A 15,235-nucleotide genomic window follows, 5' to 3' on the forward strand; every position below is an offset into this window, starting at 1 on the left:
AGTATGGGATTGCTACAGAAAATCAGCCAAAGTTTGTAACACTGAGTTTTGGTGTAACTGCAGCCTGAGCACACAAAGAAGTCTCCTTCCTCTGACCATGAACAACATGCCTCCAGAGGTTTTCTCCACACGTAGGTTTTCCCTCTGATCTGCAGCTGGGCTGGCACTGTCAGAGGCTGCTGGTTTTCGGCTGCACTTCACATCAGACCCTGCTCCTGGGCTGCTCCCCGCTTGCCTTCTGCCAGCTGAAGTGCTGCAGAACAGCCAGCACCGACCCCCAGGCACTGCAGACCTGTGCTGCGGGCTCCCCAGGCAGCTGGAAGTAAGAAACCTCCTTGGTTTGTTCCGTTCCCCTTGAGTCATCCAATCACAATATGCTCTGAACTGCAAGTTGCTTTTATCTGCAGGCCTCCCACGTTACTCAGTGTTTAATAGGCAATTGCAATCCAGTCTCTGTTATTTTGTCTCTGTAACACCTTGTGTACACCAGGGAAGTAGGATGTGTTAGAGACTAGGTGTTAACTGACACTTCTCCAATCCAGGTTGAGAAGATATTTGTCGTTTTAATATGATAAAGGGAGGTAAAAATCTGCAAGTTCACCAAAACTTTCAAGATAAAAAATAGTTTCTTACCCTAATGTAGCTATGATATGGCTTTCAAATCAAACCATGAAGTTGTCCTTATATTTATCATAGTAACAGGCTCTGATTTGGTAGGTCTTCTCAGCTTGTTTGCCCTAAAACTCAGAAATTTCAGCTGGGAATTCATTAGGACAACAGAGATCCCAAATGCAGGGATGCCTATCTTGCTTTTCCTGGGCTGCATTGCAGCTGGGCAAGAAAATTTTTCCTCAGTAACTATTTTCCAGATGAGCTTAACATAGCAAACAGATGTGATGGTGAATTTAAAAAGCTTTGTGAACATAGCACAATTTGACTGAATGAGTTCATGTGCTCCTCACTACCATACATTCACCACCACCACCGTCAAACAAGGAGCAGCTTGAACGAAAGCAGAAAGAAATTCTTTCCAGAGGCAGTGTATCTGCCACTTTCTTTGTGAGAGAAGGTTCACAGCTCCCATTCAAATCATGTGAAATGAACACCATTCATGCTGAGAAACAGAGAAAGAATAAAAACCTCGTATGCTAGGTGACAGAACATTCACCCAGGGAAGCAGAGAGCATGCCAGTGCATGTGCACCCTCACTTATGTACAGCATAGCCTTGACATCTGTATGCTTGTATATGCTAATTTATAGTCCCAATAAAATGTCTGCCAGTGTGTTTCATCAGCTGATTAGTTCCATAGGATTAGCACACTGCAAATTTATCACTGATTCTTCTTTCTTGTAGCTAGAAAATGAAATTGTTCTCAGTTCCTAAGTTAATGAGATGGAAAGAACCTGGGTTTGGCACAGCTGTCCTCTAATGAAGCAGGTTGTGGAAGAGATCACAAAAAACAGATAGTGCACAGCCCTCACTAGCTACCCTTTTCTACATGAAAGTTTATTTCAGATCTTCCTTAATTTTTTAATTAGTTAGAGAAAAGGAGCATGAACATCAGTAATGCTTGCAGAAGATAAGGATAGCATCCATGTGTTTCCTGAGGCAAACCTTCATGTGGGTGATGGAGGTAGAAAACAAAATGGAACAGGACTTGCCAACATTTAAAAATGTGCAATGTCCTTTAAGTATGTATTCACTCAAGAAAACATGCTTTCAATTGTTGTATTTCAATATAATATGCATACCTGCAAAGAGAATAAATATTTGATGGTTGAAGGATTTGCTTTTGACCATTTTGGAATGAACACCTAAATTAAGGTTGCAAGCACATAGTCCCACACTGTAGAGGTGACTGCCTTAATGTCATCTATAGAAATAATTGTATTGTAGTGAAAAGTAACACATGAATTGTCTCCAGATCAGTAATATAAAAAATTCTTATATGTAAATAATATATTTTCCAGTAAATCCAGAATGAGAAGTCATGCTTTCCCTAAACTTAATTTCCCAGAGTCAAAATCCATTCTGTTTTAATCATTATAAGTTATAGATACACTGACACATTTGAATTTGCAAAATTCACTTAAGACAATCAGTGAGAATGTGTGGAGTTTTAAAACAAAAGAAATCATGTAATTGTGTTCAGCCAGAGACAAAACAATGTTCAATTAAGTTTTCATAGGGCAAGTTTTTAATAAATGTTAACATACTACTAATTCATCATGGGCTATCTCTATAAAGTTGTATTTTTCCTCAGTAAGTATTTGAAATATAACAAAGAGCAAAGTATTGAAATGTAACAAAGAATTCTGAACAGTGAAACTTTTATTTTTTTCTTTGTTTCTCAGCCCTTGGAAGAAAATATCATTGACCCACAAAGACTAATAGAAAAATATTTTGTTAGCTTTCTTCTTTTTTTTTAAAAAAACCCCAAACTTTAGAGACCATAGCTTTCACTGAGCAAAGAAAAACTGTAAGTCATAAGTCATGTGAATACTGGATTAATTGAAGTAACTCAAATTAGACCATTAATTTTTGGATGACCTTGAAGAATTCAGGTGTCCTAAATATCATACTTACTTAATTTTCTATTGGATGTGATGCAAATCTTCCTTTAATAATTTAAAAGCTTCTCAGTAGTCTGGGTCATTTTTTTTATCACAGTTTTGAATTTAGTCTCTGTTTCTGTCAGTAGATCTTGGAGGACAAGGACAGGTACACACATACGCTACTAATCAGAAAGGAAAATAAATAAAAAACAAACAAAACCCAACAAAAAAACCAAACACCAAAACCAAAAACCAAACAAACACATCCTGCCTGCACACAACTGAAAAATGCTCCAAATTTTAGAAAGGGAGGGAGGAACAGGGAGGGAGGGAGGGAAAATAGTCCCAATGTTCATGAAACTCACTGTTAATCTTTCAATTTACTATAATGCACTCCACAGCTAACTAATACTAGTTTCAGCTAAGTCCTTAGATGGATGTGACTGTGAAGCAGCCATGAATTTAGTTGAGTGCTTTTGCTGTGAAGTCAGTGCGGAGCTAGCAGTGCTCTTGAGAACAGAGAGCATTATTTTGTAAATCCTACTTGAGAAACAGAAATAAAGAAAAAATATGTTATCAGAATTATGGCAAGGCATGAGTTAACTATCATGTGAAAGTAAAGACAGGAGATGTCTCTTCATATTTAATATAAAACTCAGCACCAAGTATTACTTGTTTGCAGTCCTCAGAAAGGTTAGGGCAGGAGAGAATTTATGATGGAAATAAATGTAAAAACATTTTGGTTGGGGAATCTGATGAATACCTAGCCAGTTGGCAAATTTTGAGCAAATACACATATTTGATGAAGAACACAGTCTGTTCATAGATGACTCTTGATTAGCTTAAAAAGACAAAATCTGCTCATCAAAACTGTTATAAAAGATAATGCTTCATCTGGAATAGGCAGACAGTTTCATGATTCGCTATGGTCATCTGCTGAATATTTAGGGTGAAATAAAAAGTTACCAGCCGTCATAAAAACTATCTTTATTTCTGGTGGTACTGACAGAGTTATGAAGGTATTAAAAATTGTATATACTGCTTTCTCAATTTGCAGCAGTCCTTTCCAGGACTGCCATGTTTCATGGGAAAGACAAATTAGATTTTAGCTTTGTTGTAAATTACAACATGGGTGATGGTTGCATTCAATACAAGTGCTAATCTATGCCAAAAAAAATAAAAAATAAAAAATCTGGAAGTACAAATTGGGCAAAATTTCATTGGGAAAATGAAATGAAATAAAATAAATCTCCCATGCTTGGGTTGCATGTGCCAAGGAGTAAAGAGGGCTCCCCCCAAAAAACGTCAGGTATGAGCAGGTAGAGCAGTACCCAGGCTCATAACAAATGTCCATATGCTTTGGACAAATTGTGGAGGCAGGCTCCTTATGCTCCCCTTCAGTCCCACCTACATTGCCTCTACCACAGGGTGCCCAAACACTGGAAGAGGCTTCCTACAGAGGTGGCCAATGCTTCAAGCCTGTCAGCAGTTGAAGCCATTTGTGCAATGCCCTTAACAATTGACTTTAACTCTGGTCAGGCCCACCAGAACTGAAATGAAAAAACTCCAATGAAACAAAAGAACCCCCAGTGGCTCTGAGAAAATTTGCTCATCTTTCTCTGTGCAGGTTTGTGTAGAGAGGCGCTAGTGTCATAGCATGTCCTTGGAAAACAATGGAAGTCACATATATTACTCTGTCTCATGCTAAAGAAATGAAAAACTTTGACCACAACTTTGTGTCACAGGATCTTGCAAGCAGCAAGGCAGAAGGTCAGCATTTTGAACAGACCAGTCATTTTAAATCTGGGCCCCTAAAGGAAAGAATTAAAGGTTATTATGGAAACTACAGGGCACACTAATGGTGATGAACAAACTTAGTTAATGGTGATTTTTCTAGCATTTTAGGATATTTGGCTACTTAGAAAAGTTGGAACAGTTTTAGTTAGATGCTTAAATATTTAATTATGGTTTTATCTTTGTACACATAGGAGAGAAAATGTAACCAATTCTGCATTTCTCTTTTGTCACCAATTCCTTGAAAAAAAAATTAAATTTAAATTTTATTTAGAACTATAGAATAATGTAGGTTCAAAAAGAATTTTAAGATCATTGAGTCCACCATTAACCTGACACTGCCAATTCCACCACAAAACCCTTTAGTATCTTTTATGACAGTAACCAGATTGTATTCTAGTTGGGTTTTGGTCCTTCTAATTTTCTCTCTGCATGAGAGAGTTTCTCATGAAATCCTGGTAGCCCTCCTGAGCTGGTTGCCCCTTCACTCCAATGTCACAAACTCTCCTTTTTTAACCTGAGTTCCAGCCAAAGTTCTCTGTTCAGACAGGTCAGTCTTCTTTCCTGGCTAACCTTCCCACACATGGGAACATTCAACAATGGCTAATCCTCTAACAATGCCAAACTATAATTGCATAAAATAATTTTTGCAAAGGGTTTCATTTGTTTTAACTCATTTTCCATTATTGATTCTGATATTTTAGAAACATTACCAGTCCACTCCCTCTTATATTCTATTTTTAACATATATTTACATTATCTAACTTCAAAGATAACAAAAACAAAATTATTTAAGAAATTTCACTTCAAGGCACTGCAAAATGAATAACAGAGATTGTAATGTCTCTAGATGTGATAAGTACGTTGATGGTGTGTTTAAAACCTGTGCATATTTTGTTTTTTTCCTCTTCACATCACCTTTCTTATAACAAATACATTCTATTCATTAATATTGTATGACTGAATGAAATCTGCACAAGAAAAAAGTGAACTTTTGTTCATGCTACTGTACTCACTGTGTCCAAAAACAAGTCACAGGCAATAAATCATTTATTCTATATTAAAACATCCAAAACCCTCTTCCAGCCTACAATCAAATATACAGTAACAAGAGTTCCCAAAGTCTTATTTTCCTATGTAACTGCTTGCTTTCCAAGGCATTTCAAGCTGTATCTGACTACCTATGAGAAAAAGGCAGGAAATATTACTTGGTGACTAGAACGAAATGTTGTGGATCAGGGCCACAGGTTCCACTTGTTGTGACTTGTCTCAATGACTTTGCTGTCTCTATGTGCAAGGTAATATGACCACCAACAATTTGTGGAAAAATTATCTAGGGGGGAAGCATATTTTCTAAGCTGAAAGATGGTCAGAAAAAACAAGGCCATACTTCATTTTCTGTTAAAAAAAGATTTTTAATTTTCATGAGAGAGAATTGATAGGCTGAAAAATTTCTCACAAACCATAGTAAATGTTTCATTCAACCTACAACAAATGATCCCATCATGGTAAATTATTGTTTCTTTTATTGTTTCTGTTCCCAGAAAACCAGTTACTGCACTGTTTTCAAACAGAACAGGATATGTGCAATGGTTACCACTTCACTTCTCACTTTGATGCCTGTATCTTTGCAGCAGGGAGGCAAGTCCAAGAGGCAGCTAAATACAGTGAAAAAGAGGAGAGATCCCTTACAGGGATCCCATACACAGAGGATAGAGCTATAAAAAAGGCACAAGATGAAACAGGTAACTCAATTCCCATTGTACGTGAACTATTTGTTGGACTGGACAGAGTTCCTCTATTTGTAAGGAAAGGCTGAGGAAGGATTTATTACTGTTATAAAAGAAAAGATCTTTCCTTAACTTCCCCCTGAGCATCATGTCACAACTCTATAGGTAAAAATGCATTTCTCTACCTAGAACTGTAAGTTTCTCCACCTTTTGGCAAGAGAGGAAGCAGAGCTTTCACAGGAAAAACTGAAAGGAAGAAATATCTTACAATATCTGGGTTCTACACCAGATTTTAAAACAGGCTGATAAACATTCGACATCTTACAGTACTCATAAAGCAATAAATGAAGCTCATGGGGTTTCAGACTTTGTTTTCAGGATGTCATTGAATCAGAAAGGTTTTGCTCCCATTCTTCAAATGGTTTTTATTTCCCCAAGCAAAGAGATTCAATTCATGCAATTACATTTGATGTATTTTTCCCTGAAAAGCTAGGATACAATTACAGTTACCAATTGTGATACCCTGCTATTTTCTTTCTGAGCGTGGTAAAATCTATGAGACTCTCAGATACTACTGCTTTGTTACATGTGGTGAATGTTGTTTTTTAATTGGGATTAGTGTATTTCTATTCATGTATAAAACTAGAGAGAAGAGAATAGAAACACCCATTTGAAAGCTGGGTGTTCAGCAAAAGCTCCTCAAAAATTTGCACTAGAATTCTCTAAGGCACTAACAGGATAGTAATTGCAGCAATACTTTTATGTAAGAGGTTATTTTTTATCCTTAGTTAGTCAAATCACTGATGAAATTTATTCTCCTGAAACAAAGTTGATATTGAATTTAAAAGGATTTGGGGTTTTAAATTTATTTTTACCAGCATATCTTTTACAGATGTCAACTCCATGGCTAAAAGAAACCAGAATTTGAATTTAGCCATCAAGGTACAGGTTCTCCCTCATTTCAGATGTCTAACACCTAAACCTTAGAAGATTAGTACCCATTTCATATATACTATACACCACCACTGTCTTCGTTTTCCTTGCTGCTTTTGTGAGTATGCCACATTATCCCACAGTGTTCAGAAAGAAGTGTCTTCCTTTTGTCTCTCCCTGTGTGTCAGAAGAAGTGGGGAAAGATTTAATTAAATTTACTTTCTTGTTCTCCATATCATGTTATGTAAGCATGTTAGGGCTTTAAGAGCTTAGTGTCAAAGACTCTGGAACAATTTGTGGCATACACAAATACAAGAGTGCCACAGGGAAGCTGAAACATTGTGAGGAGAAATGACTGTACAAGTCGCTGACTCACTCATTAATCAGATGTAGAGGAGTGTCAGAGTCTCTAAGCACAGGGCAGGAGAAAGGGGACCCAGCAGTGCTGCCAGCCCTATGCCAAGTCTGAATTCACGGGTTCAACCCACCCACCACATCACTTGGGAGCAAAACAGAGGGAAACTGATCTAACTCCCCCTTCATTTCCCAGCCTGCAGACTTTGCTGAACAGATACAAGAGTCTGAAGCCTGCTCTCCCCTCTGCTCTTTCTGCCTCTTCCCGTGGACATTCAGACTCACACAACTATATAACTCCAGGAGGAGCAACAAGTGACAATGCACATAACTCATGTTTATACTGAGGGAGATGATAAAGATGTGTTCTACCATGTCTTTGTCCAAGAGAGTAGACAGTCTCCTTTCTGTGGCCCAGGGAAGCTAAGCAGGGGATGACTGTCATCTTCCTAGGGCCGGCTGCCACCTCAAGTGAATGTGAAGGCTGGGCATGCCTGATGCCACAGGACAATGCAGGGGAGAGCAGACAGGGCATGTCTGGGTGAGATATTACATATTCACAAGCACTTCCAGCTGATGTGCAATGCTGCAGCCCCTGTCTGCCTTCAGAAGAGGTTAGAGGAAGGCTGGAGGCCTTTGCAGCAATTGCCAGCATGGCTTTGTCAGAACTGCACCGCTGGAGTGGGAGGCAGGAAAGGGCAAAACAGGCCTGTGTTGGAGAAAAATTTCTTTCACCCTTCTTAAACCTGCATTTCCTGCTCTGTCTCCTGTGTTTAGCAGGAAGGAAGGAAAAGGAAGGAAGGACTTGAAGGGAAATATAATGTACTACCTGAGGGCCATGCTAACAGCACTGCTGTCTCCTTGCCAGGAGCCCCAGAAGAGTGCTGTCTCTTCCTTCATTAGGCTGCCCCTGGCAAGGTGTAGCCCTCCAACACCACAGGTTTTCAATCTACACAAATTCTTCCCATTCACTTATAACTCCTATCACTGAGAGCTGAAGAATCTGAGCATAAAGTTGAGAAGTTGCAAGTATATAAATCCACAAAATGATGTAAAGCAAGAGGAAAAGGAGCAAGAAACTAGGTAACAAGCAGAGATTCCACAAGTTCATGTACAGGAGAACATGCTGTTAAGTACAGGTCTGGAGAAACCCACTTAGAGCAGATGGCTTGACAGAAGCTTATCAGCCTAATAAAGCTTCTGCAGGGGATGACATGGCCTGAAGCCTCTGTGTCTCTCCCCCCTAGGCTAAAATTCCCCTTAAGAAATTTTACTTGCAAAACAATACAGGATTTATGGCCTTATGAGGATGATATGCTGAGATTCCTTCCTCTCTAAACAACCCTGCAAGCTGGTGTTTTAAACCCCTTCTGTACACATCCATTGCTATGAACTGTTAAAAGCTTGGCAGGACATTTCAGCATTGCTTCCCCTTGTTCCTAACTCTTAGTAGAATGATTTTGATGAAATAGCTCTGCAGTGAAGATTGGTGTTTAATGAAATAGAAATGGAAGGATCTACAAAGTACAGCTTAGTGTAAGGTGAAAAAACTCAGCCCACTTCAAAGCATAAAAAAAAAGGATTCATACCCATGATCTTTGTGTGTGTAATTCAAAGAAATCAGCTTAAGAAGTACAATTCACAGAATGTTCAACAGTGAAGCAAGATAACAAAAACCTGCCAAAAATGCTAAGTTTTTAGGTTATTGATTGCCTCATTTTGGCTATTATCTTAATTCCTGTTCTTTGGAATTAATGGTTTGGGAAACAACAGAAGAAAAAAACTGCCCCTATTTGAAATAAATCACTCTTATACTCCCAAGTAAGCACCAGTTCAAATGATTTTAAAAGAAACATGACTTTGTATTTGCCATCATTTTCATGGCTGCAGTCATGTGCCAAACCAGAAGTATACTTAAAAATGCCACAATACAACGAAATTATGGACATTCATTTTTATGCACACTCTAACGCAAATGTTTGGAATTAACTCCATCATGAAGCAAGTAAGCTGTAAATATATTTCAACTACTTTCAGATCATAAAAATATTCAATATTCGGTCATTCTAGCTTATGGTAGTTCACCCCTGATTAAAATACTGTGATCAAATATTGGAAGGCTCATGGAACTGACCAGGAAATCGCATGGACATACAGTGGCTCATTATAGCCAAATACTCAAACATGATACAAAAGGCTTTAAACTGAAAATCAATAAAACTCTGATATTGATTCTGAACTTGGAAATCCATCAAGTCAGAAGCAGCTTAGGCTTAAAAGAAATCAACACTAATTCAGACAGTTAGGACATAACATTAAATTACATATTTATTCTAGGAAAAAAACAACATAGAAGAGAATGTGAAGTGATTCCAGTGTCATTTTTTTTTTAAACAGAGTGCAATTATTATGAAAGCTTGAAAAATAATTATTATGATTAATTTGTTTTCCTTAAATGCTGGACAGTGTACAGTCCACCTGCAAAATGACCACAATATGTTCTTTTACTTATTTGAAATTAGTATTTATCTTCTTCAGCAACATATTATTTCCCAGCTCCTATTTTAATTAGAAATTAATATTTCATCCTATAATCAGGAATAAAATATGCCAGATGATCTTTTTCTTTGATTGAATGGTTTGTATATGTAATCAACAAAGACACTGATTTCAAATCCTAATATAGCATTTGAAATTCATCTTATTATTTCATTAACTGACTAAAATTTAATGCCAACAAAGACATTTCAAAAGGTCAGGCTCAGCCTTTGCATTTAAAGGACATAGGCAGCAACAGTTACTTCAATAGAGGAGTCACAAACAATGGGAATGGAATGGAATGGAATGGAATGGAATGGAATGGAATGGAATGGAATGGAATGGAATGGAATGGAATGGAATGGAGTGGAACGGAACGGAATGAAGTGGAATGGCTTTTGATTTATCTCAGCCTGTTCAGAGTCCATATTCTCGTCTGTTATCATGGTTTTTTTGGGGGGCTTATTTTGGTACTATTATTATTATTATTATTATTATTATTATTATTATTATTATTATTATTGCTATTGTTGTTATTATCATTATCATTATTATCATTATTATCATTATTATCATCATTATTATCATTATTATCATTATCATTATTTTCTCTTCTTCTGTCCCTTTCTTGGGAATATGAAAGCAGAGAATTTAATTTGTTACTATTACTGTGTGGCACACAGCTACCTCTGTCAGTTAGAGTTCAGCAATAAACTATCTCTGAGCCTCTCTCAGACTCTGAAGGGTCCCACAGGTGTCCATGCTCCCAAGGCCTCAGGTACCAATTTAATCCTAATATTATTTAATGCAGTTATTATCACAGAGACCTTGGATCTGTGTTCATCTCTTGATTTCTTCACAGCCTTCTCCCAGTGCCATATGGTTCCTGACCAAGATTCTCTAAGAACAGGATCCCACAGAGACCATTTGCTACATGACCTGAACTCCTGGAGAGAAACAATTAAAAATAAAGAAACCCCAATCTTCAGTCTTCCCCTCTCCCTCAGGTAGCTATGTAACCTTGCTGCCTTACTCGCACACTCAATTAAAGACACATTTAGAACTATTCTTAACAGATCAGTTATTTGGAACAAGGTAATAAGCTGCTGCAATCTCTTACATGAGACAGGAATGAACATACTTAAAATCAAATTCATTTACAAATGTAAAGAAATGCACACAGATTTGTACAATATTTGGCTAGTTTTAAACAAGGTTTCACTCTTAATAAAAAGAAAAAAATTGAGTGAGATACCCTTGTAGATGTCCCATTGTAACACATTACAATAGAAAAATAGAAAGTTCAGGAAGTAGGACTGATTATATTTCGGGTGTTATGCTTTTCATATGAAGCCTGAGACCTTATCTGAAAGAAGGAGATGGAACTCAATAATTGTGCTGCAGCTTTCAGAACATTATCCACCACACAATACTTAAATTAGGAACCTGAATACATATTCAGGCACCTAATTAATTGACTTGATTAATGCCTGAACTTCTCTAGCTGCTGTTGACTTTCATGGAAATTATGGGAGATCAGTACCCTTAAAAATCAGGCCAATTTATCTAGGTCTCAGAGCATGCACTTGAGGGGCCTAATTTTGAGCATCTTCATCAGAAAATGCTGGTTTAGAGTTGAAAATAAGCAACTTTCATATTAACCATAGAATATATTACCACCAAAGGAGGAAAAGGAATTAACAAGAGATCTGTTCTCAGTATATGTTGAACATATGCCAGCAGCACAAAACCCAAACCAAAAGTCAGTGTCTTTAGATTAGAGTGGAAAAATATGATGATGGTAATAAAATACACATACTCATCTGTGCTCTTATCTGGCATGGAGACAGGAAATGGAACAAATCACAAACTCTTTTCCCCTCCATTGATCTAGATTTGTAAATGTCTAAGTAGTGGCAGTCATTGACAAAGCATGGACATGAGATTCTGAGGACTTCAAAGCTGTGAGTCAAAATCTCGTGTTAACAGATCATGTATTCCCCTCATGGTAGGACAAAAACTAGCTGGCATAACTGGTCTTTTCCCATCTCAAATTCTAGTGGTTCTGCATTAGTACAAAGAACAGCCAAGAAAGATATCCACTATTTATTATGCTTTAAATCACTATTGATTTTAGAGGGGATTCAGAATTCTTGTCTGACAGTGTAGTACTACCCATCTGCCAGTACTACTGGGTTTTTTTCTTTCTTTTAATGTTTTTTTATTATTCTAAGAGAATAAATCCTCTTCCTCACATCTCTTCTTAATGCTAAGGTGATATTAAAACCACCAGCATTAGCTGTCAGAATACAAATCGATATGAACATCAATGTGCCTTACTTCTGCAGAAATACAGCTTATTCCAAATTTTTCCTTTGCAAAGTTTGTTGTTGGCTTTGGCTTTTGTTTTGTTTTTATAGTCCATATCCTCACATAAGACAGCCTCTGTCTGAAGGGCTGGCTCCCTGGAGCCACATGGATATCCAATGTACAAGGCCACATGGATATCCAATGTGCACAGCAGACTGGCTACACAGTAGTCCTGCAAGCATGCAGTTTCTTCCAGAAAAAACCTGGCATTCCAGGACCAAAGCCAGATGCTGCAGCTGCTCTGGAGCTGAGAAGCAAAGTGGTCTTGGCCACCCTAACCAGCTTGGCCATGTTGTAAATTAGCAGAGTACATTCACAGCTTTTGGTGAAATTAAGCATGATTTTCAGTTGATTATTAGGAGCACCCACGTGTTCCCTTTAACCCTTGCAATATTCAATAATTTAATCACAAATACACAGATCACAAAGACCCACTTTATTTCCCTCTTACCTGGACATCTGCCCAAAGCTGTATTCAGTATCACAGAAATGATCCTTCTTAAAGCTAAGCTAAGATTAGGAGTTTCTGAACAACCTCTGCACAAGAACAATGCAACACTGATTAGCAGCAAACTAGAGCTAAGCAAATCAGAAGACAAAGTAAGTGGCCCTAATCTGTATTCACATGTCAAATTCAACAGAAAAACAGAAGCAGAATTCTTTCTGATCTGAAAGAATTTTAAAAGCATCTGTTTTGGCCCTCCTCTTGTTTTCTTGGGTGCAGCCAAATGTGACAATACAGAAAACACATGACTACTTCAGATCTCACAAGAAAACGGACCCCAGTGGTATGAATTTTCAGACAAAATAAGCATAGAAAAAGCAGCAGAGTAAGCTGGCCCCAGCAGAAAGTAGACAGTTCACTGATTAGCATGATGTATACAGTGCTACTGCTTTTTCATTCCTATAGAGCTGAGCCTGAATCCAGGGCTATATTGAAGCTTTGAACTTGTGGGTTCCTCCAAAGCTACTTCCTACTGTATAGATCTCAAAAATCTCAGATGAAAGAAAGATTTTTAAATCATCTTTCTGTGCTACAGTGGATCTCTGGCTCAGTCAGCAACACAGTATAGATGCAGTGTCTTATCATTTTCCCCTAGCTCTCTCCACACAAGCAGACCTCAGCACTCCCCCAGACATCCTGGTATGAATGGGAAAACAGAGATTTATTCTGGCAGCACTACTCTTCAGAGCACACACCTTCCATCAAATTATTCTCCTTATGGATACCAATACAGCATATTCTGGATAGGAAATATTGTGGTTTTCATGGGTTAGGCTTTACCACTCAGGCTTATATTTTATTGTTCTTTATGACATTACTTTCCCACAATGTTTTAAGAAGGACCCATTTATTTTAAGAACGCTACTGGCTATTTTTCAGAAAATATCCTTGTGTACAGAGTACCTCTAGTCTGCAGCTAGACATGTGTGAGTATGTGGGACTGTGCCTACATGTGTTAGCCTCCACTGCTTCTCCTTTCACCTGCATTTATGGGGTAATGCTGCCAGTAATAACAACCTGTAAAATTGCAAGCTGAGTTTAAAACTTTCCACCTACAGGTAAATGAGGAAGTGGAAGATATCATCTAATAAAAGACATGGGGGGCTGACAGAAAGAGGTTTGCCATGTGTTCAGATCAGTTACTTGTGTTATTTCATCTGACTGACTTCCTGGTTTGGTTAAATGATTCTATCTTTGCTAATTGTTCTGATGCACAACCTGCACAAAAAATTGATTTTTGGATCAAGTCAATTTTAATTTTAATTATGTGCTTTTGTCCTCACCATGCTCCCGATAAAAGTTTAAATCATCTGTGGCAACCTGAACAGTCAAGAGTGGCCCTGTCTCTCTCTAGGCACAGGAGACAGGAGCCTGAAGGAGGCTCAAGGGAGCACAATTCAGGTGTCCTCTTACTTAGTAGCACCATCAGTTCATCCATGTAATGGAGAAGGGTGAATGTCACAAGCCTACTTGAGGATTTTTTTAATCCCAGAAGTGCAAGCTTTTACTGTTAAAATCCAAAATGAAAAATGTAGGTGCAGATGCAGAAAACTTTTGTCATATGCTGCTGTAATATGCATGGTTCTGAAAAATGTCTTCTATGCTGTTTACAAAGGCACATGTACATTGCTCCTCCCCTTTATTTCATGATGATGTCATTTTTTTGTTATGGTTCCCAAAAGAAGAAAAGTATTTATCTCTGTTGTTTATTAGTAGCCTGGTTTAAAAGTACTTTTGGAAATATAAAATATAAGATAGATGTAACTGCTTTTTTCCAAACATGGACACAAAAAGCTAGAACCAAACGAACAAAAACCTGGCCATTACATCTTTCCCGAATAATTCATATGAACTATCACAGATAACCACATTACTCCTTCTCATCTTTAAGCCTTAAAAGCTGCCTGTAACATTGTCTGGGAAATAAAATGAAACTACAACTCTCCTGTCTTACCTGCTGTAAAAAAGAAAGGTAACAACTAGAATATTTTCAGACAAGTTGTCCCCAGTAGGCTTCGTTCTAGGTGCCAATGAAATTGCAATCAGTTTTGAACACTGCTGGAAAAACTAGGATCTTCTGCCTCATACTGAGGAAAAAGAGTGTGATACAAGACCTAAATAAGTAATGAGAATTCCAAGCAGAGGTGAGCATGGACAAGTCACAGGATACCAAATGCAAAATATATTTTGAAAAAATTATGGCATGTCAATAGCTTAATTTCTTCTTCAAAAGCTTAAAAATATGTCTCCTATACACCACAAAGGTGATTTACCAGCAGTGGCTCTCTTGGCAGAGTGCATGCCAGGCTGTTGTCTTGTAATTACTTTTTCTGAACTATTGTAGTGGCAATAATTCCTACTGTAGGTGCTTCTGCTGATGAAAAATCTCATGGGACAGGTGCTCCATGGGAAAGCCCAGCAGATGTTGAGATCAAAAGAATGTTCTCAGAGAAA

The 15,235-nt window shown here is 37.7% G+C and overlaps 1 protein-coding gene across 4 annotated transcripts in view; it reads right to left on the minus strand.

The window, feature by feature from the left end:
* The window catches only part of GRM1 (glutamate metabotropic receptor 1), a 184,999-nt gene that overhangs the window by 46,135 nt on the left and 123,629 nt on the right, over positions 1–15,235 (minus strand). The gene's annotated exons all lie outside the window — the stretch shown is intronic.

This window comes from Parus major, chromosome 3 (assembly GCF_001522545.3).
Source record: "Parus major isolate Abel chromosome 3, Parus_major1.1, whole genome shotgun sequence".
Classification (NCBI taxonomy): Eukaryota; Metazoa; Chordata; class Aves; order Passeriformes; family Paridae; genus Parus; species Parus major.